The 24415-nt window shown below is 39.0% G+C and overlaps 1 long non-coding RNA gene across 3 annotated transcripts in view; it reads right to left on the minus strand.

Annotated features, from left to right (window-relative positions):
• LOC143392858 (uncharacterized) overlaps positions 1-24415 on the minus strand; it is a 76821-nt gene that overhangs the window by 34326 nt on the left and 18080 nt on the right. For 2 of the 3 annotated variants that reach the window (XR_013090424.2, XR_013090422.2), the window contains 2 exons: positions 23941-24039; positions 7315-7364 (listed from right to left, as the gene is read on the minus strand). This is a non-coding gene — a long non-coding RNA (uncharacterized LOC143392858). Of the gene's footprint in view, positions 1-4813; positions 4935-6871; positions 6951-7314; positions 7365-23940; positions 24040-24415 lie in introns of those variants that run through there. The other variant, XR_013090423.1, reaches the window with a different exon arrangement.

Genomic DNA, 24415 nt, shown 5'->3' on the forward strand with positions numbered 1-24415 from the left:
ATCAGTCTACAGGATAAGAGATTCTTGACTGAGACCTGGGGAGAGGGGGCTGGAGACCTAGTTTTAAATGGCACCAACTGAATTGTGGAAGGAGAGAGGGAATCTTGCAGGACTCCCCGATAAAGTCAGGGAAAGACATCTGTGCCAAATGTTCCTCATTGGCTCAGGGAGATGAGAAAGGAATAAATTCGGTGTGAACACCTTATAATCACACTTGTAACCTTTTAAGCCATTACAGATGTCATCTAAAAGCAATATGGAGTGATAGCCAAGCCCACCTCAGCTCACATACCAGCTGTTCCACTTACTGTTGATGCAAATTTAGATAAGTCACCTCATGTCTCTGAGCTTCACTGTTTCCTATAAATAGAGGACATTAAAACCTTCCTCAAGGGCTGAGGTTGTGGCTCAGTGGCAAAGAGCTTGCCTAGCATGTGTGAGGCACTGAGTTCAATTCTCAGCAATGCATATAAATAAATACAATAATACAGTGTCATACAACTTAAAAAATATTAAAAAAAAAAAAAAACTTGCTCAAACCACTAATGAGAAAATTGAAGATAAGGTATGTAAAGCACAGAGCCTGACACAGGGAGCCACTTAACACTAATTCCACCCTTGTTCTGGTTCTTTCTTTTTGATGTCAGCCAGGGTTCCTCAAATGTTTCTTCCTAAATCTATCTAAACTGCACCAAATCTTAATCACGAATTATTTTTTTAAATGAGGAGGGAGGTAAGTGTTCAATATGATTGCATAGTCCAAAATTAGGACAGATGTTCCTTTTCAGAGTTTGCAGAAGACCATGTGGGTACTAGCTAGCTTTTGAACTCTATTCTTCTCCCTGTCATCTGTTAACCTGGAGGATGCAATGGATGCAATCTGTGCCATTTTCCCTCTGTTCTTTCACCTTTGAGTGATGAGGCAATAATCATTGCCGCTGGAGCATTTACTCAGCCAAGCTATTTCACCAGCTTTTCATCCTCAAATATACTCTTTGTTCCCCAACTGAAAATTGGGCTGTCTTTCATGAACAGAGATGACACCCTGATACTCTCCACTTTCAGTGGGCTTTGTTAGCTTTCTTAGGATAACAATAGGTAGTGGTGAGCTGTCCATAAACTATTTCCCCTGGGATCTCAGCCTTATTAGTCAGAAACATGATTGGAAGGCTGAAGCAGTGGGCTAGAAATTTGTGCAATTACAGTGCCAACCTTAGCCATAAAACTGTCCCGCATCAAAGGATAGATGAGTGGACGCATAGCCTGAAATTTCAAATAAGAAACCTCAAAGATGATATCATCTCTTTGTATGATAACCATCTTACCTAGGGATGGAGGGGATAGTCTCTTATATATTATATCATTATCTACTCTCAGCACATCACCTGTTGTTTGTCACTCGATTATAGTTAAAATGAGATTCTGTAAGCACACTGGGAGATATAAGGTCTACAAGGAATCAGTGTTCAAAGCATGGCCAAAACTAAGGGCAAAAGCCACATTTTATCCAGTTCACCACTGAGAGATATTTGAGGACACTCAGTAGCTCTCTTTTTGACACAAATCTGATCATTGAAAAATTACCCAGTGAAATGATCAGCATATCCTAATGAACTAAAGTCTACCCATGCTTTATTCCCAAATGAAAGTGGGTCCTACAAGGATTTTGCCAGTTGTCAGATATGTGATTTAGGCAAGTCACTTAACCTCTCTGAATCTCAGTTTTGTCTGTAAATTAGAAAAACAGTAATAAAATAGGAAAAGAGGAGTTTACAAACAAGGCACAAGTATAATATTAAACAACAAATAATTAGAAAAAAAAGAAAGGAGATTCCAGTTAAGGGGTTTTCAGTTCCTTATATTGTCTAGGAGTAAGAGATATTTTACTAAAATATTTATACCTTTTATTGAGTAACCAATATAAGAATAAAAATAGAATATGTTATGGTTTGGATATAAGGTATCCCCCAAGAAGCTCATGTGATAGATAATGTAGCAATGATCAGAAGTGAAATGATCAAATCATGAGATTAATTAGTGAATTAATCCAGTTCATGGAATAATAATTTGAAAGGACTACTGTACTGGTGATAACTATAGACAGGTAGGGTGTGACTGGGGCATGCCTTTGGGGTTTTTATTTTTTCCCTGGTACCTTCCTTGCTCTCTGCTTCTGGGCTCCCATTCTGAGGTGCTTTCCTTTGCCATGTCCTTCCACTTGGGCCCAGAGCAACAGAGTTGGCCAACCATGGACTGAACCTCTGAAACCATGAACCCAAAATAAACATTTCCTCCTATAAGTTGTTCTTGTCAGATATTTTGGTCACAGCAATGAAAACTGACCAACACGCAATATAATTTTCTTATGAATAGAAGAGAAGGGAGGGAATATAAGAAAGTCAACTCATGAAGGTAGGAATTGAGTAAAAATAAACAAAGCTTAGCAAGAAAAACCAAAATAAGATGATAGATGTGATATTGTAAAAGAGACATTTGGTCTTCATTCTGTTTCCTGACATACAGCTCTGGAAATCCCGGGGTGATAGGAGTATCTTTTTTACATTAATAAGTCCACGGAGGTCGTGAAGATCTCTAGATAGCTTTGGGATGGGGGCTGGTCACTTGACAAACCAAGCAGTGATTAGAGGGTAGGGACCTTGAGCCCCCACCTCTAAACCTCCAGGGAGGAGAATGAGGCTGAAGGTTCAATTGATCACTGATGTGCAATGACTTAATCAATCATGCTTACATGATGAAACCTCCATAAAACCCCCAAAGAACAAAATACAGGGAGCTTCCAGATAGCTGAACACATAAAGGTCTCTAAAGAGTAGGGTGTCCAGACAAGGAGTGGGGACTCCATGCCCCTTCTGTGCAGCTTTTCATGTGGTTGTGTATCTGTACCTTTTGTAATAGCCTGTATAATAAATGGGTAAATGTGACTAAAGTTCTGTGGGCTGCTCTAGGTTAGTCAAACCCAAGGAAGGAATCATGGGGACCTCAATTAGTAGCCTGTTGGTCAGAAGCAGAAGTCACAACCCGAGGCTTGCAAGTGGCATCTAAAGTGGGAGGGGAACAGTGTTATAGCCTGGATGTTCAACCTGTGGAATCTGAAGCTATCTCCAGGTAGACAGTGTCAGAACTGACCGAATTAGAGGATATACAACTGGTGTCCTCTGTAGAATCCACTGCAAGATTGTTTGGTTTGTATGTGGGAAAATAGACCTTACACATGGGGGTAAGTATTTTGTGTTGAATGTTGAATGTTAAGAATAAGGAAATATGGGCTGTGGTTGTGGCTCAGTGGTAGAATACTTGCCTAGCATGTGTGAGGCACTGGATTTGATTCTCAACAACACATATAAATAAGTAAAATAAAGTCTATTTTGACAACTAAAAAATTTTTTTTTTAAAGAAAAGGAAATATACCACCTTGGTTGGTTTTTCTTAGGTCATCTTTAGCAGAAATAACTCAGTACATAGTAATAAAAGTAATAGTAATAAATGTAAAAGGATTAAACTCAGCAGTTGAAATTCAGAGATTCTCTGAGATTTTTTTTTAAAAGAAGAAAAAACAACCATTTGCTTTTTAAAAGAAATATCTTTAACAAAATAAACAAACAAAAACAAGAAATATCATTTTAAAAGGATGGAAACTACCTACCTAAATAAGCTACCTAAAACTGTGTGTGTGTGTGTGTGTGTGTGTGTGTGTGTGTGTGTGTGTGTGTATACTTGCTGATGCAGGACCTCATGTACAGGACCTAATGCACCCTAGGCAAGAGATTTATCACTTATTATACCCCCTCCTAAAACTAACACTTACACAGAAGTAAACTGAAAGAAATCTGTTGTAGATACATTCTTATCATACAAAATTGACTTAAAAAAGTAAAAACATCACTAGGAAAAGACAGTATTATCTTGGAATGATAAAACAAGTAGTTTACTAGATGGTTATAAACATTCCTGAACTTGTATGTCCCCAACAATATGGTTTCAAAATATTTATGACAAAAGTGGCTAGATTTACAAAAATAAATTGATGATTTCTAATCATAACCTGGAAATTTTAATATGCTGCTTTCAGGAACTGGTCTGAAACTCATCAGCCTCTGCCACAGCAACCATTGAAGGGCAGCAGCCATGGCTGTGCCCACCCCACAGTCATGGGTTTCAACAAGGGCCACAAGGAGACAAGCAGTGAACAGACTAAGGCACACATGCTGCTGCAGGCACCTGATCAGGCACACACCAAGTATGTGGGGAAAGTGATCAAAGAAGTGTGTGACTCTGCCCTATATGAGTGGTGAGCCACAGAACTTCCTAAGGTCTCCAAGGACAAACAGGCCTTCAATTCAAGAAAAGGGTGGGGATACTCATCTGTGCCAAGAGGAAGCAAGACAGCTGAAAAATGCCTGGCTGTCGTGAGGAAAGGAGCTGCCAAGAAGGACTAACTCCCATCTCCCCTCTGCACATGATAGGTCCTTTACAGGAAAGAAAGAGAGAGAGAGACCGGAATGAGAAAGACTGATAAAGTGGACAAAAGAAAATTAGAAAGAATGTTTAAAATTTAAGTTGATTTAACCAAAAGACATATAATACTCTATACTCAATAATTCAATATTACACATTCTTTCTAAGCATTTGTGGAACATTTACAAAAGTAGACCCCAATCTAGGTCCCAGAGAAGCCTCAACAAGCATAAAATCATTTCTTTCATCCAAACTAAATTATCTGTCTAAAATACAACAAAATTAGAAATCCTTTAGCAAAAACATAACCGCTGGGCACGGTGGCACATACCTGTAATCCCAGTGCCTTGGGAGGCTGAGACAGGAGGATCTTGAGTTCTAAGTCAGCCTCAGCAATTTAATGAGGCCCTGAGCAACTCATTGAGTTGGTGATGTGGCTTGGTGATTAAACACCAATCCTTGTTAAAAAAAAAAAAAAATATATATATATATATATATATATATATATATATATATATATATATATATATATATATATCACCTTATCACAGTATACCTCTAATATAGTGTCATTGTTTGGATAAGTGTCCCCAGAGGCCTATGTTAAAGTCTAAGTCACCAACCTATGGAATTATTGGGAGGTGGTAGAAACTTTAAGAGTAAGGACTTGGTGGAAGCAAATTGGGTCACTGGGGTGTGCCCTTGAACGGAATATGAGGATCCCAGTTCCTTCTTCTCTCTTTGCTTTCTGGCTTCTATGAGGTGAGCAGCTTTCCCTATCACATGCTTCCACCATGATGTACATTCTGGCCCATAAGCCCAAAAAGTGATGGACCAACTAACCATGAATTGAAATCTCCAAAACTGTGAGCCAAAATAAATCTTATTTATTGATTGATTTATTTGTTTGTTTGTTTGTTTGTTTGTTTATTTATTTATTTATTTAGTACTGGGGATTGAACTCAGGGGCACTCAACCACTGAGCCAGCCCTATTTTTTGTATTTTATTTAGAGACAGGGTCTCACTGAGTTGTTTAGCACCTCACCATTGCTGAGGCTGTCTTTGAACTTGAGATCCTCTTGTCTCAGCCTCTCAAGTTGCTGAGATCATGGGCGTGCGCCACCGCACCCAGCTCCAAAATAAATCTTTATTAGTTTTTATTAACTCAGGTATTTTGTTACAGTATCAGGAAGCTGAACAACACATGTAGTTAGATAGCAATTAAGAAATTATGATGAAAAATGTTCCATATTAGTAACTAAATGACAATCAAATTACCATATAACAAAGCAGCTAAAGTGCTTTTGAAGACAAATTTATAACTTTAAATTCATATGTTAGAAATAAAGTTTAAAAAAATAATTTGCACGTAATTAAAGAAGTTAGGAAAAGATCTACAAGGTCATATCACAAAAAAAGAAAAGTCTAAAGACAGGCACAGAAGTCAGACATGGTAGTGCATACCTGTAGTCCCAGGTACTCAGAAGGCTGAGACAGGAGGATTGTAAATTTGAGGCCAGTCTAGGATATTTAGGAAGAACTTATTTCATATTTTTTAAATTTTTTCAAGAAGGTGGGGAAGGTAGTTCAGTGGTATAGCACTTGGTTAGCACAGATAAGGCCTGGTTCAATTCCCAGCACCACGAACACACACACAAACACAAGGCACAGAAGTTAATAAAATAGCAAATAAAGAATAAGAATATCAATAACACAGACTTGTTTTGTTTTTGTTTTTTTGCTTTTTGAAAGACTAACATAACAGATAATAATAAACAATATCAGAAAAGGTCTACATGATTATTACAGTTCAGGTCTTAAATGTTCCCCAAAGGCCCTGTGTTAAAGGCTTGGTCTCCAGCTTGTGACACTGTTGGGAGGTGGTGGAACCTTTAAGAGGCCGGGCCTAGTGGAAATAGGTGAGGTCATTGGGGGTGTGCCCTTGAAGGAGATGATGGAACCCTGTCCTCTTCCACTTTCACTCTTTGCTTCCAGGATGCCAAGCAGTGACCACCATGGAACAAAGGCACAGGGACAATCGACTGTGTACTGAAACCTCTGAAACTGTGAGCCAAAACAAACATGTCTTCCTTTTAAGTTGTTTATCTCAAGTATTTTGTCACAGTGATAGAAAACAGTCCAATGCAATAATGGAGTAAATTTTAAAATAATAAGAAAATACCATAACCAACTTTATGATAAGATATATGAAAGGTAAATAATTAAACAACTTTTTTTAATATTTATTTTTAGGTGTAGATTGACACAACACAATGTCTTTATTTTTTTAATGTGGTGCTGAGGATCGAACCTGGATCCCGCCCATGCAAGTACTCTACTGCTGAGCCACCATCCCAGCCCCAGTTAAACAACTTTTTGGAAAATAGAACCTACCGTAATCGAGTCAAGAAGAAATAGAAAATATCAGGAGACTTCATAAATCAGTGAAAAGTTGAATCAGTAATTTAAAAATCTAACAATAAGAGAACATTGAGAAATTATTTCTTAGCAGTCAGATTAACCAAACTCAAAATCTCTGACAATGTCAAGAGTTGTCAAAGACAAAGGAAAAATAGAATTCTCAAACTCAGATAATGAGAATGAAAATTGGTGCCATCACTGAGAGAGCAATTGGCAATATAGCTAAAATTATACATCTATACATACGCTATGCCCCAGCAATTCTACTTCTAGGAATTTGTTCTAAAAAAAAGTCTGGCACATGCATACAAGAACAGATGCACAAAACTGGCCATCATAGTATCTTTTGATATGGTTAAAAAAAAAATAGAAAGTTCTGTTAATTTCTATCAGGGAACTAGATGAATAATACCTACAGTTAACTCTTTGTATCCATGGCTTCCACATCTGAAGGTTCTACTGAGAACTGAAAAAAAAATTGAGAAAATAATTGCATCAGTAGTGAACATGGATAGACTTTTTTCTTATCATTATTCCCTTAACAATACAGTACAACAACTGTTTATATAGCCTTTATAGTGTAGTAGGTATTATAGCTAATCTAGAGATGATTAAAGTATATAGGAGGATGTGTGTAGGTTATATGTAAGTACTACACCATTTTATATAAGAAACTTGAGCATCTGCAGATTTTAGTGTTCCTAAGGGGTCCTGGAATCAATCACCTGCAGATACCAAGAACAACCACATTTGTATATGCATCTTACCAGGTGTTGGGGGCTCACTACATAGTGGGGAAAATGAATGAACCCAGGGACATATTTCAACATAGATAAAATCTCTCTCTCTCTCTCTCTCTCTCTCTCTCTCTCTCTCTTTCTCTCTCTCTCGTACTATATCCCCAACCTTTTAATATTTTATTTAGAGACAGGGTCTCACTGAGTTACTTAGAATCTTGCTAAGTTGCTGAGACTGGTTTTGAACACACAATCCTCCTGCCTCAGCCTCCCACACTGCTGGGATTACAGGCATGTGCCACTGTGCCCGGCTCAACATAGATAAATCTTTAAAATATAACCTTGAAAAATAAGTTGCAGGGCTGGGGTTGTAGCTCAGTGGTAGAGCACTTGCCTAGCATGTGTCAGGCACTGGGTTCAAATTTCAGCATCATATTTAAATAAATAAATAAATGAAGGCCCATTGGCAAATGAAAAAAAAAAAATTCTTAAATAAGTTGCAAAAGGGCACCAACAGTGTAATAAGTATATAAAAGCGTTAAGAATACCCAAAATAATAATATCCCTTGTGGATTCAGATAAATAGATAAATACATGGATAGTTTTAAAACCTGGACCGGAAGATTCAAACCAACTCAAAGGTAGTAGATTCTCTAAGAAAAAGGGAAGGAAATGGGACAGGAAGGTATTCAATCACATCTCTAACATTTTATTTCTTTAAGGAAAAATAAACTCAAATGTGTCCATTCATAGCAGTGTTCATGGATATCCCTTAGTCTATGAATTCCCTTCATGTGCTTGAAATGTTTATGACACTTTTAAAAATAGGGAAAAAGAAATAGTACCTGCTCTGTCTTTTTCTATAAACATCTAAGATATTTTTCTAGTGTTCTGTAAACAGCTGTCCTGACAGTGGATGTCCATGACAGTGCCTGGGGACGGGTGAGAAGCCAAGCCTGAGCCTCTCTTGCCTTCAGTTCCCACAAGGTCAATGTTAAGATCATTTCCAAGAGCGACTGCTGACTTGAGCTCACATGTCATGTCAAAAATGAGTATAGCAGAAGTATGGTCAGCCTCTCAGGAGTGGAGAAAGGGGGCCAAAAGGAGGTGCAATGTCCCGGGGAGATGAAAACAAGATTCCAGGGATTTAAAGACACAAAGAGGGAGGCAGCGAGAACAAATTCTGGAGATGAAGATGGAGGTTGGTGACAGCAGATTGGTACAGCAGCTTTATGGGAAGGGTCCAGAAAGGAGCAGGCAGGGGCAGAGTTGTCACTATGTCTATGAGAAGTGTTACTTTGCAGTTTTGTGACATTAGTTTCCCCTGTTCGGGTGGCTTCATTGAGGATGCTTCTTGCTCTGGATTCTCAAACTCCCTTACAACACATTTCGCTTTGTGTTGCAAAGAAGAAAAAAAAAAGGTTATATTTGTTGTTGATTAAGAGTATGGACACCAAGGTCAATCACACTAGAAGCTGATTTCTGGCTCTAAAACACAGTAGCTGTGTGCTCTTGGAAAAGTTGTTTTAATTTCTCTGAACCTTCACTTTCTATCTGTAAGATGGGTCATAGAGAGGCCTCCAGCACAATGATGTTAAGGAAGTAATTAGCAGCATGGTGCCTGGCACATGAAACACTGAATAAGTGTTGACTGTTTTCTGGGAAAAAAATAATAATCATATCATGGCTCTATGTACTGTGAGTCATCTAAAAAGAAAGAATGCACTACAGCAAATGTAGACTCTTTTCTTGTTCTAGAGCAGCCTCCGGAGAGATCATTCTAATAACCCAACTAACAAAAGGCAGTTGGTCCTTTCCAGGCCAGTCCCTTCGCAAACAAATGCTCAGTGTGGGTTTCCAGGCATCAGGGCCCTTGCCTCTGCTGTTAATCATAGCTGATTACAGAAGCCTTGTCAGACCAGTCAATCAGGACACATGGCTTTAAGAAATCTCTTTTCGTTTCCTGTCTAGCCAAGTGTATAAACTGAGGTAACAGAGGAAATTGGCTCTAACACTTGATTAAAAAAAAAAGAGAGAGAGAGAGAGAGAGAGAGAATTAAAAGAACTAAATAATGGTGAGGGTTGCACAGCCTTGGGAATGTATTAGATGTCACTGATGATAAATTTAGGTTATGTGTACTTTATCACAGTGAGAGAGAGAGGGAGGGAGAGAATGATGCAAAGTTTACCCCTGAAACCTACCATGTACACAGAATTGAGCTACAATTCCAGTAAAGAGCAGAGGAGATAAGTAGTCATGTGTGAACTAACAAGAGCTTAATGAAAAAATATCATGCATATAAGACAAAAGTAGAGCCGAGTACAGTGGTGCAACTCCAGAGGCTGAGGCAGGAGGATTGCAAGTTCTAGGCCAGCCTCAGCAACTTAGCAAAACCCTCAGCAACTTAATGAGACCCTGTCGCAAAATTAAAAATAAAAAGGGCTGAGCATGTGGCTCAGTAGGTAAGCACCTTTGGGTTCAATCCCTGCTACAAAAAAAAAAAAAAATTGTCTGGGTAGAATTTACATTTCTTAAGAGCAGCTTAAAATTTACCAACTCTCCTTTTCCTAGAATTATAGTCAAACATGGGTTATTTTTAGCTTCATATATTTGAACTGGAAACAAGAATGCGTTAATTAGAAAAACTTCTGACATGTAAGATCTTTTGCTATATGTTAAAGTATATCCAAAGCAACCAAATTTGGATTAGAACCTCACTTTTGACCTTCAAGGACTAGTTCAGGAAGGAAAATCTCTGTAAGGGAAAGGTCCCAACTCTATCTCAGCGGAGTCATGTGTTGTTTAACGAGGGTGATACAGCCAGAGAAATGTGTGGTTAGGCAATTTCGTTGTTGTGTAAACATTAAGAGTATACTTAATCAAAACTAAGATGGCTATGACACGACTAGGCAATATAACCTTACGGGACCACCATGGCACATATGATCCACTGCTGGCTGAAATGTCATTTTTCGGTACTCGATTATATATGCAATAGGCATTACTGAGAGATTATGCTGTGCCCAGCACTTTGCTCCACTCATTACAAATGTTATCACATTTCAACATCACAAAAATTGTATGGAGGCAGGTACTTCCGTTATTCACATTTTACAAATCTGAAGTTAGGAGCTATTAAGCAATTTTCCAAAAGTCTCAGTGGTTAAAAGCAGCAGAGGCAGGATTAGCATTCAGGATGGTATGATGCCAAATCTTGTGCTCTTAACACTAGCTATATGGCCTCTCTGTCCCCCAGTGGAAAACTAAATTTGACCATTTTTGCTCCACCTCCTAGTTCTACTTCCCTCTGGGTTGGCTTTGTTCTCACTAAGGCTTAGTCCACCTGGCAGCAAAATGGCCCACCAGCTCTGGGATTGTGTGGTTCTTAGCATCTGTGGTTTCCAAAGGGGAACAGGAAGAACAATAGTCCAAGGGGCACTCTGTGGTAGGTTCCCTGCAAAATGGTTTCCAACAATTCTTTCCTTTCCTGTGTGGGCATGTTGCCCCTCCCATCAAAAGGGGGCATCTATTTTCTTTCTTCTTGAACCTGAGAGGGTTTCTTTGACCAATACTCCTCTGAGACTTCTGAGGCCAGGCTTTTAGAAGACTGGTAGCCTCTGTTTCTGTTGCCTTGGAACCTGGATGCAGTGCCCTAAAGGAAGTCCACTCTACCACTGGAGAAAGGCCACACAGGAGGCCTGCAGATGAGACACCACATGGAAGGAGGCACACAGAGGCACCTCAGCTGTCAGTCATCACCAGAGCCTCAGACCTTCCAGCTCAGCCCAGCCACCAGCTGAGCGCAGCTGTGGAGTTTACCCAGCCAATGCCAAAGGGGGCAAAAGAGCACTCTGTCAACCCCTGGCATCATGAGAAATCATGAATCAATGTTGTTTGAGGCCACTAAGTTTTTGGGTGGATGGTTACACAGCAATTGGCTTGGCATGGGGGACGCACCTGTTTCTACCTATCATGGTTCCTGGAGCATGCAGCCTCTGATTTAGAAAAGATGTTCTTTATTTGTATCTTCCCTTGAAAGCTCTGTGAGTATTCATAAAATGCTGGGCAGATGGAAGAAAAAAAAAAAAAAGGAAAAAAACCAAAAAACTGTGTCACTTGTTTTCTGTGGGTTTCTGTTAATGCAGCAGAAAGAACAAGGACTTTGGGGTCAAAATACCAGAATGTGATTATAGCGCTCTTCCCTCTTTCCGATATCACTTTTGTAAAAATTTAGAAATAACCTTAATTTTTCCCTTTTGCAGAGATGAAGTAAGATTTATTGCACAAACATTCTCTGAGCTTTTTCCAGTAGAGCTGACACTATCTATTACTTTGTAAGCTCTTTGAGGACAAGTTCTTCGTGCCATCTCTTTTTCTAAAGTTCCAAAAATAATTTTTGAATGAATGAATCATGACAGATCCCGGTGACACAAGGATAAATGCAGAATTGATTTCTGAAAACTCAGAGTTTATGGCAAAGAATGTGTACAAAACTACAAAATGATATGCAAAATTTAGTTATTATTTCACCTTTTAAATACAATGATTCCTTAATTTATTCATTAATTTACTACCTCTTGCCACCTTATTCCCAAAAGGATTCGCAGAAGCTTTTAAAAATATCCTTAAAGGACAAAATACAGATAAGAAATCAGGGCAAAGGGAAAAGAAGGGTCAGGAAAATGTTATTGATCTATAACTTAATTGCAACATATTGTGGCTTTTAACCTTCATTTTTTAAAGCCAACATCCATTGCATTATTTTTATTGCAACATTGATTGTTTTAAGTCGGTACCATCACTTAAGATAATTAATCTATTACTAGTGCCAAGATTTCTAGAAGCAACAAAGTCAGTTAAATTAGCCAATTGTAGTTGTGCCATAAACAGATCCACCTGGATTTCACTGTACATTTCAGTTAATTTCACTCAGTAGGAAGGGTCCTGGAAAAACCACCTCTCCCCTAGTTGGGTTAAATTGATCTGTTCAGGCCAGGAATCTACCCACTGTGTATATAGGGATCAAACAGGAAATAGTAGAGACTAGTAGGTTAAAAATGAGGAAGCACCTAACTAGAAGACAAGCCTAAGACCCCTTCCTCTATCACTTACTAGATAGGTGACTTTGAGAAGGTCACCACTCCAAGATTCTTTCCTTGTCAGTAAAATGGGTGGAATAATAGTACTTATAAGATAGGTTTTGTTGCAAGAATTAAATGAGATATTCTGCGTAGCACATATACTACATTGCCATAAACATTACCTTTTATCCCCATAGTAGTAGAGAGAGAATGGATTACAGAAGGATCTTTGGTTCTTGGCAGCTGTAACTTTAAGTCTGAGCAGGTGGGTATTAATTAGGACACTTTGGTAGCAAGTGGATTGGAAGTGTTACTGGTAGTTTGAAAATTATTAATGGGCTTCTATATTTAGCTTGCTAGAACACATGGTTTTCACTCTAGTCTTCATGAGAATCCTTCTGCCTAGGAAGATTTAAAATGTCCCAGAAGAATGCAAAGAGGAAATCTAGCTTCTGGCATTCTGCACTCCTCAAGCTTTGCAATTCTGACCACGAAGGGAGGACTGCATTTCTTCCTGCACCATTGCATTATTTTTATTGCAACATTTATTTGTCAGGGTCCAGGCCAGTGTACTACAGAGTTCCATACAGGAGGATGAAAGTAGGAAAGTCTGTGTGCCCCTTCCTGGCATCAGGGGTGTCGGGGGAGGAAGGCCAAAGAAAAGAAGGCAAACCAAGCATTTAAATGTGGGTTCTAGTTTTCCCTTTCTGGGCTTCAGCAAGCGTCTAGTGCTGCATCATCAGTTTGGTCTCTGGGGCAGAGACACCTTGAGGGTTGTTCTAAAGCAACAAGCAGAGCAGACACAGCCCCTAAATATGGTAGTTCAGCTGCGTCAGGCAGAGGGCTTCTTGAAGTTTAGGTTTCAGAGCTGCTCTCAACATCCAGGGCCTGCAAGAAACTTGCTGTGGTGGAACAAAGCTATCCATTCTGTTGCACAAGATGGTGGACACTGGTGGGGATGGACCCTTGGCCTGAGGCCACAAGGAAAATGAGACAGAGGCTCAGAGGTCTGCAGCCAAGAATGAAGAGAGGAGGCCAAGTCAGCAAAAGGAAGAATTCACTACCTCCTCTATCTCTACCTCCACCTTCCATCCTCCACCTTCATAATGTGGTTCAAAGAAACTTGTTCCATAAGATCTTAGTTAGACCCCTTTCTGGGAGTTCACTATTTCATCTCTATAATGAAGAAATGGCAAAATCTCCAAATATCCCTCTAGTCATAAATTTTGATGATTCTGCAATTCAAGCCAACATCAAATCTTATTCTTATGCACACTCTTGCAGTATTAACACAACCTGCTAGAGACTTAAGGTCAAAAGGCAAACCTGGTGTCCCAAGAATTGCAGTAGCATTATAAAGTCTCACATTTAATGAATCTCAGAGATTCAACCTCAGACAAACTAAACTCTGTTATTGTGTTCAAGTAAAAGATTATACGTAATTAACACACTTCTACTTCATGAATTTCAAGGATCAGCTATTAAAACTACATTTCTTACTATTCAGCAATAAAAAGAAACAAACCATTGATTCATGTGACAACATAGATGAATTTTGAAATAATTATACTGAGTAAAAGTAGCTGGACATAAAAAAGTTCATGCTGTCTGATTCCATCTGTGTAACACTTTCTGCCTATAGAGACAGAAGGTAGATTAGCGGTTGCTTGGAAAGTAGGTTAAAGGACCCAGGGACGATTACCAGGAGTCATGAGGAAATTTGGAGGTGATGGATGTGTTTACTATCTTGATGGCGGTGGTTTCATGGGTGTATATCTATGACAAAAACATGAAACTGAACACTTTACATGTGTGAAGTTAATTGTTTACCATTTGCCTGACAATAAATCTGTTCTTAAAAACATTAAAATTTTTAAGGTAAAAAAAAAATTATGTATTCCTTCATTTGTCAATTGCAAGAGCTAATATGTACTGAAATTCAAATGTAACTATTATACATAAGGGGAAAACAGTAAAAGAGGGTGCATGTATGGGGAGAGAGAGAGAGGAAAAGTCCAAAAAAGGACTAAAACTCAACCCCCTCCCTTTTTTTTTTTTTTTTTTTTTTTTTTTGCAACACTGGAGATCAAACCTACAGCTTCATGCATGCTAGGCAAGTATTTCACCACTGAACTACATCCGCAGCCCCAGGACTGACCCTTTAGTCTAGATTGGCTAGACTTGACTAAAAAGTGGTCATCACTTTAGAAAGTAACAAAATGTTATGATAGTATGTATCTTATATTTCTCACATATTCATGGTTCAGGATATTTAAAGTTCAAGAACTTAAAAAAAAATTGTCATTTGTTTAGGTTTCTCATGTCAGCAAATAAGATGCCTTTTTTTTTTTTTTTTTTTTTAATGCTTTGCCTGCAACTAAAGTATGCTGTCACCAGTGAGCAGTTATGTCTCAGTTACAGGTACAAGATACAATTGGGAATTCTCCTACCTCAGGCGTAGTTAACCAGGAAAAAGCAGGAGAAATGAGTACTCACCTTTAAAAGACTAAGTGAAAACTCTTAAAGGTGATGCTTATCAATATTGGTTATGATCATTTGTTTTAATTTAAATGGAATAAGAATTTTAGAAATCAATACTGATTCAATCAGTAATTGTGTTCTTTTCTTGCAAATTCCTAATTGTTTTATCTTTCAGTCCTCTCCTTCAGAAAGGAAAGCTTTTAGGAAGCAAGCACTATTAACACAAAAACATGAAAAAACAAAACAAAACAGTGTGTCAGAATGGCCCAAACAAAACTCCCTTGTTCTGCAGAGATCTGTGGATTCAAAAAGATTATCAGAAGACCAGCTCAGTTTATGTAAGAGCATGTACACACTGTTAGTGAGGTATGCAGGACACTTTCTGTCTCCAAGGCAGAACTGGGATGCAGCATGATTAGGGTCATTATGACAGTGGGCTTTGCTTGTCCAAAGTCTAAAATTGACTTTAGATTTCTTCTTTTCCAGGTAGTGAGGTTTTCAAAGCCAAGTTTCAGGGCACATGGTAACAACTTTTATGGGGATAGGCTGACAATTCCAGCTATATCTCAAATTCAATGAAGGACCCCTTTATTCGGGAGTAGTAATTGAAAACGTAGACTCTTAGAGTCAGCGATTATGTCTCATCTTCCTGTCATTATATAAGTACCAATGGAGCAGAGTGCAGTGGCACATGCCCTATAATTCCAGCAGCTTGGGAGGCTGAGGGTGGCAAGCTCAAAGCCAGCCTCAACAACTTAGTAAGGTCCTAAGCAACTTAGCAGGATCCTAAGCAACTTAAGGAGACCCTGTCTCAAAAAAAAAAAAAAAGAAAGAAAAGAAAGTGCTGGGGATGTGGCTCAGTGGTTAAGTACTCCTGGATTCAATCCCTGGTAACAAAAAAAAAAAAAAAAGAAAGAAAGTAAAAGAAAAAAAAATACCAATGTAGACTGGGCCAGAGTACCACTGAGTAAGAAGATATAAACAAGGAAGATAAAATGTGAAGTCATTTCTGGGATGGTGGGTGGTTGTGGAGAGCCATTCTCACACGTGACTGGGCGACTCCCGGTTTGGGTCTGAGGCGCTTTCCCGGCCCTCTCCTGATGAGAGAACCTGTCCGTGTGGGGTGTGACTGACCACTGACCCCGGGGGCCCAATCACTGACCCTGACCTGGGAGTGTGGCCCCCCCCTTCAACCTTCATTGGATGGAATTCTCCCCTGAATTTCTTGTTCCCCAATAAAAGGCTACTCCCTGGCGCGCTCACTCTCTCTCTCCTGCTAGCCCTGAGTAATCCTTGCTGCCCTACCGGGTGGTTCGAGGTGGGAGCCAAAGAGGGGAGCCGTCTCAGACCTGGTCATAGAAAAAGGTAACTGAGTCTGTGTGTTTTATTTCGATCTCTGCTAGCTAACTTTTATGCCAAGAACCTCATTAATGAAACCAGTGCGCTGGTCGCATGGTGGAGGTGGTAAGGGGGCAGGACAAAGTATTTGCAGTGAACATTTCCTTTATGAGTAATAACTCCAGGGTATGCTTATAAAGAAGCACTCCTCCCCTGTTTTAGTCACTTGGTTTGGGTTGGATGAATCCAGCTCCAATTCTATAATAAACCATGTGACTTCCTTAAGCCAGTCACTGTGCCCTAGCTCCCCTGGGTACCGTGATCTTTCCAAAATAGGCCCACAATATAGTTTAAGACAACTAGACATAAGGAGACATGGGGACATCTGGACAGGGGAGAGTTTCCTTTCCCACCAGTGGGAGGACCATGAGACATCCTGTTCTCCAAAGAGTGGTTATGAGGACTAGAGTTTGACCTGGCTAGTGGTTTTTTGTTTGGGTTTGTCTCTTTTAACTGAAAGCAGAGAGCTTGGAGCTGCCAGGAATTCACTTTGTGGATAATAAAATCAGTGCAAGAATGGGAGTGTAGCTTAGTGGTAGGTAGAGGGCTTGCATAGAATACACAATGTCCTGGGTTTGATATTAAACAAACAAATAAAATCAGTACATCACAGGGGAGAGAAAAAATATGGAAAGAAACAAGTTTTTAGTTCAAATTATTTGAGCTGTTGGATTAAAACATACCCTGAAGTCAATTCTACTGCACTTCCCTTAAGTAAACCATTAACCCCTCCTTCATTGTTTAAATGAATTTTTTATTTATTTATTTATTTATTTTTTGTTTTTTAAATATTTATTTTTAGTTATCGGCAGACACAACATCTTTGTTTGTATGTGGTGCTGAGGATGGAATCGGGCCGCATGCATGCAAGGCGAGTGTGCTACCGCTTGAGCCACATCCCCACCCCTAAACAAATTTTTTAAAATGTGAACTTTAAGGACCTCTTAGTAATTATTGATTATTTTATGAGTTGTGGACAGACCTAAAGATTCAAGACAAAATAGTCAGAAAGGAAAGTTTTTATGTTATGGAAATTTTATCATAAATTGTTAAAATGCAACAACATCTGGAAGGAAATGATGCCCAAGTTCATGTATCTGGAACTCCTGAATACCCTGAGGTCCTAGAAAGGTCACACTGTTATTCCAAACCCACCTGTGCATAGTCCTCCAGGAAGACATTTTTCTACCTTAATGCAGTGGCTTTTGTTGTTTTATTATTTCTAGGCCATTTGGGAGAGGGGGAGAGTAAGAGTGCTAGCTTTCAATTAGGTACTTATTCTGTACCAAGTACTGTGCTGAGTAGTTTCTGTGTATTATCTAAGTTTCTTTTTGTAGCTACTATGATTACCACCCCTCAATTCTATAGCTGGAAACACTGAGGGTTAGAGGAGGTAAGGAACTTGCCTATGCTCACGGTTGGCAAGTAACAGGACTAAGATTTGAATTCCTTTGGGACCACGCTCAAGGGTAAAGGCTCTCCTATTAATGTTAGTTATTGGTGGAGGAAGCCAAAGAGGCTGGTCCAAAGCCTCTGAGGCATACAGAAGCTCTAGCCAACGTTTCCTCCTCTCCAGGCAACAAAAACAGAAAAACAAACAGTGGGTTACTAGCACATTTACTTCTGCATCAATTATACGGAACCCTAGAATCATTTATTTCTGATAAGAAATTTCCCAAACAATTCTGCTTTGGGCAGGAAAGCAGACAGCTTCTGCATTTGCTGCTTTCAGATTGTCGTTGTATATGCCAGATTGTGTCAGCTGTGGGTAAAGAAGATGGGGGTGGGGCAGGACAAGAGTTGGAAAGGGGGACTGAAGAAGAGATTTTACGGATTCTGTCTGACTTAAAGGCTGTGGGTTTGGACATGTGCCCTGAGAACAAAGGTGAATGTGAGATGTGGCATGAGTTGCTCTCCAAAGAGATGGACTGGGGATGCCCCAAATTCTAGAATGGGCTGATTATATAGCAAAGAATAGGTAGAGACTGGTGTCCAGATCTCCAAGTCTGTCAGGAATGGTTTATCAGAATATCCAGACTGGGACTCTTAACCAAATGTCCTTTCCAGAAAAAAATTGCAGGGAGAAATTGTTGAAATTGCTGCTAAATGTGAGCACAAGGGAATGTCAACAGCACCTAGTATTTGAGATTCATTTGGTGTGAAGTACCATGCAAGCTTTTTTTGCATTATCTCATTTATTCATCTTCTGCAAGGTCCGTATAGGTGAGAAAAGTGAAGCTGGGAGAGTCAGTTAGCTCACCAAGATCTCTAGTCTCTCTAACTACAGATACCTGACTCTTAATATAATTTCCATGGGGAAGGAACTGAGCTGAGATCTTGAGACTGGGAATAGCATTTTGGCTTGATGGTCCATGTATAGAAGCCTGAGACTATTATGGTTTAACACTTATCAGAGTGGGACAGACTCTGGAGAATTGATTCTCTGAGTAGTCATAACTTTCATAATTTGTCAAAAAAAATAATTGCTAAGCCGAGTGCGGTGGCACATGCCTGTAAACCCAGCTGCAAGGGAGGCTGAGGCAGGGGGATGGAGAGTTCAAAGCCAGCTGCCCCAAAAGCTAGGCGCTAAGTACTCAATGAGACCCTGTCTCTAAATAAAATACAAAAAAATAGGGCTGAGGATGTGGCTCAGTGGTCGAGTGTCCCTGGCACTCTACCCAGGATGGCTGGAAGATTGGGTCTGGTTGGCATGCTTTTCTTTTGCAGTTCTGGAGATAGAACCCCTGAGTTCAATCCCCAGTACTCACCCTCCAAAAACATTGCTGAGCTGTAATGGTAGCTGATTATCATAAATTATAATGGCTTTGAAACTTTTTCCATCTTTTACATCATATGTAGACAAATTGGTTCATTTGACAAATGTTCACTGATGTCCTACTATGTGTTGAGCATTGTTCTTGCATCTAGGAGTATAAAAGTAACCAGGATATTTTCTGTCTTCAGGGAACTTATCATTTACTGGGAAAATAAAATACTATGTGCCAAGTGCTAACATAGAGGTATATGAATAACTCTGCCACAGAAGCATCACAAAGATAATACTACCGATGGGTCATGAAGGATAAGAATGCTTCCAGAACAATACAGGAAGAAAAATTCTAGGCAAAAGAATTGGGGTCTGCAAGTATGTGAAAGAATGCAGTCTGTTTCCAGAATAGTATCATAATTTCTGAAGCTATAGCATGGGCTGAAGAAGGATTTGGTGGGAGTGGAACAGGATGGAAGAGGCACAAACTCCAGGACAATTCATATGTCAAAAGGACTCTAAAATATATTCTCAATATTTTTTTTTTGATTGGCTGAGAGGTAAGAACAGGGTATAAGTTAAGATTTGTATACAGTTTGTGTGTAATCAAGAAGGAGAAACCATGTAGTAATTATAGCATGAAAGCTTAATATAAAAAATTATCAACTGTAACAGGAGACTGGAGTAACAGGGGACCAAGTATTAAGAAGAGAATGCTAAGGAATGTAGGAATAGCAAATATATCATATAATAGCCATTCTTAAATAACTAATAGCCATTAACCCTGGGGCTGAGTTACATGAGGGATACTGGGGATTGAAATTGATCGAATTGTGGGGTTTTTTTAAAAAAATATTTTTAGTTGTAGATGGACACAATACCTTTATTGTTTATTTAGTTTTATGTAGTGCTGGGGATTGAACCCAGGGTCTCACACATGCTAGGCAAGCACTCTACCACTGAGCTACAACCCCAGATCCTCAATTGTGTTTTTATATATGTGTGAATATGCCACAATGAAACCCACCATCCTGAAAACAGACTTTTTTTTTCTTTCTTTCTTTTTTTTTTTTTGACGTCCTGGAGATAGAACCCAAGGCCTCACATGGTAGGAACATACTCTACCAGTAAGCTACATCATTAGTCCCGAAAGACATCATTCTAAGTAATGCAACTGAACCAAATTAAAGAAAAAAAGAAAGAGTTTTGGTGGTTGGTCTCCAAAGTTGGCTCCATGAACCATTCCTTCCAGTGGCCACGCTCTTGCATAGTCCCCAACCACAACAAATCCAGGCTGGCTTTACTACTTGCTTGGGAACCAATGGAATGCAATGGAAGTGATACTGGGCCTTTTCTGGGCCTAAGCCTGGTAATTTCTGCATCCTACATTGAGGAACTGTGAACTGCCATAAAAAGAATTCTGACTGCCCTATTGGAAAGACCACACAGGGAAAGAGATGCCCTGACACTCTGTAGAGAAAGTGGCCAGGCCCTCCAGCATGCCAGCCAGACCCAATCTTCCAGCCATCCTGGACAGGATGTGAGTGAGCCCTCTGAGACATGGTAGCTTCATGGAGACCCCAAATGATTACAGTCCCTGCTGGGATCCCAAGGAGCAGGAGAACCAACCAAATCAGCCCAATCAACCACAGAATTGTGAGAGCTTTAAAAAAAAAAATTACTTTAAGCCATTAAATTCTGTGATAGTTTGTAATGAAACAAAAGATAACTAGAAAGAGGCATCACAAAAATTATCAGAGAAGTCAGGCATGATGGTGCCTCTCAAGTGAGGTGGGAGGATCCCCTGAGTTCAAGTCCAGCCTGTGCAACACATCAAGATCCCATCTCAACAAAAGCAACACATTATCAGAAAGATCATCCATCCAAACATTCTCATCTGGCATGAGTTTATTAAAGACCTAAGAGTTTCTTCAAGAACACAGATTATTTGGGGGCTCTACCAGAAATAGGATTCTGGTCTCAACTTTTAGTTGAATATTCTTTTTGCTATATCCTGAAGTATGAAGAGAGGAGCCTTGGGCTGGGGATGTGGCTCAAGCGGTAGCGCACTCGCCTGCCATGCGTGCGGCCCGGGTTCGATCCTCAGCACAACATACAAACAGAGATTGTTGTGTCCGCCGAATACTAAAAAATAAATATTAAAATTCTCTCTCTCCCTCTCTCACTCTCCCTTTAAAAAAAAAAAAAAAAAAAAAAAGAGAGGAGCCTTAACTGAGGGTTTTTTGTTGTTGTTGTTTTGTTTTGTTTTAATGATGAAGAGTAGTTTTGCTTGAACAGGACCATACAATTACTTGGGCTTTAACTTAATATTCATTTCATAAAAATTGCCAATTGAATTTTTTCTTGCATTTCTAAGTTTAATTTATGGATCTCATTTTAATTATAAATTTAGCAATGGTTTTTAATATTCAGTTGGTTAAAATTTAACAGAGTAAATTTTCCCAAATAACTACACATGCTCCTTGACTGAGGATGGGGTAATGTCCCATAAACTCATCAGAAGTTGAAAATACTATAACTTGAAAATTCACCTAACACACCCAGCCTGCAGAATATCATGGCTTAGACAAGAACTTCAGTGTGATCAGAACACTTTCATTAGCCTGCAGTTGAACATCGGGAGAGTTTTTATAATATATTTAAAGCCTGGGAAAAGGTCAAAATTTAAAATTCAAAGTATGATTTCTATTGAACTCATATCACTTTCTCAACATCATTATAAAGTTGAAAAATCATAAGTCAGGGACTGGAAATATAGCTCAGTTGGTAGAGGGCTTGCCTCACATGCACAAGGTCCTGGGTTCAATCCCCAGCATCACATAAAAAACAACAACAACAAAAAAAAAAACTCATAAGTCAAGCTATTTTGGGGCTAGGGTTGTGGCCACTTGTAGAGCACTCACCTTGCACACGTGAGACCCTGAGTTTGATCCTCAGCACCACATAAAAATAAATAAATTAAATAAGGGTTTTGTGTCCAACTACAACTAAAAAATAAATATTAAAAAAAATTAATCAAGCTATTTTAAGTCAGGGACCATTTGTAGTAACTAATAATATTATAAATTAAATTTGCATAATACTGCCCCACTTCCCTAAGCACTTCAAATAATTTACAGGACAGACTTGCAACTCATATTTGCAAAATCTTCTTAAACAATTATTGTAGTAAATCAAATAATTTTATGTAATAAATCAGCTTCTCAGAGAATCTAATTCTGTTAAAAATTATCTAATGTTCTTCAGTTTAAAATGACAAATCTAAATAAAATACATATTAAAGATAAAACAAGATAATTTATGAGATTCTGTAAGATAAAACTGGCTAATTTGTGAGATTCTCTAATGTGCTTTAGACTTTTAAATATTAGACATAACATTGGTCAGAGTACTCTAGGTCATGCTGCAATAACAAACACTCCAAAAAATCTCAGTGACTTCACACAACAACTTGATTTCTCTCTCACACTAAATATTCGCTTTAGATTAACTGAGGGATCTGTTCTAGATCCTGCTCCCTGTGGGACCCAGGCTGATGGAGAAGCCACTAAATAAAGCATTTAAGGTAGAGGGAGAGAAAGAGTATGCCAACTTGTGTGTTAGGTCTTAAAGCTTTCACCCCAAAGCCATGCGCATTATTTCTGCTCACATTTCTTCAGCTAAAATAAACAAATACTTACCCACCACTAACTCCAAAGCAACCAGGAAAGTAAAGTTTTTAATCATATTTCTTAACTTATAATAAAGTGGAGACCTAGAAATACTTCATAAAAATATCACTAACAGGGGCTGGAGTTGTAGCACTTGCTTAGCACATCTGAGGCACTGGGTTCGATCCTCAGCACCTTTTAAGTCAGGGACCATTTGTAGTAACTAATAAAACAACCATCACAGAGAATGCCAAGTAGGAAATGTGTATGCGATCATGAGAAGCATAACACTAAACTTAAATTATGTTATTGGTTTGACATGCCCAGTAGTGTGTTGAAGAAGCCAGTTTGTACCAGCTTGTTAGCTGATTGTTAAATTTTCAGGAAATTTGCAAGCCAGTTTTAAAGTCATTATTAAATATTAAATTATGTAGGGCTGGGGTTGTAGCTCAGAGGTAGAGTGCTTGCCTTGCATGTGTGAGGCCCTGGGTTCGATCCTCAGCACCACATAAAAATAAACAAATAAAAATAAAGTTATTGTGTCCATCTACAACTAAAAAAAATATTTTAAAAAAATTTTAAAAATAAATTATCTTAACTTATCATTAAATAAGTAACATTTAAAACAAAAGGCTAACAAATACCCAAACACATTATTCTCTAAATATTCAACTACATTCTACTATTGTCCGAGCTCTGAAGGTTATTTACATCTGTTGTATCTGTAATGGTGCAAATATTTTATAACAGTCTTCTGTTGTACATCTCTTCCAAACTCTGTTCAGTGACATCTTATTGTTAGTCTACCTAATTAGGTATGGTGGAAATATTAGTTTTCCATTGCTATGACAAAATGCTTGACAAAATACTGCATACATACAAAGAAAAGAGATTTGTTTAGCTCACAGTTTTGGAGGTTCAAAGGGATGGCACTGGCATCCGCTCTGCTCTGGTTAGGGGACTCGTGGATTTGTCACTTGGTAAATAACATCAAGGTGGGAGTACCTGAGAGAAAGAGAGAGAGAGAGAGAGAGGAGAGAGAGACAGATCACATGGTAAGACAGGAAGCCAGGGAGTCTGAGGAGGGGCTGGTCTTGCTTTCTTTTAACAACCCTCTTCCAAGAACTAACCAAGGTCCCACAAGGACTATATTAATTCCTTTCAAGGGCAGCACTCCCACTAGGCCCCACCTCTAGAAGTTTCCATCACCTTCTACTTTGTCACACTGGGGACCAATTTCTAACACATGAAGACTTCAGGGATAAACCACATCAAAACCATAGCAGTGGGAGTGGTTACATTATGGAAATCAGCAGATACCACAAGTCAGGGCTTGATTTATTGTTATGTTGATTGTCTAGACTCAAAAAAGTGATGGAGA

This window comes from Callospermophilus lateralis, chromosome 2, assembly GCF_048772815.1.
Source record: "Callospermophilus lateralis isolate mCalLat2 chromosome 2, mCalLat2.hap1, whole genome shotgun sequence".
NCBI classification, from domain to species: domain Eukaryota; kingdom Metazoa; phylum Chordata; class Mammalia; order Rodentia; family Sciuridae; genus Callospermophilus; species Callospermophilus lateralis.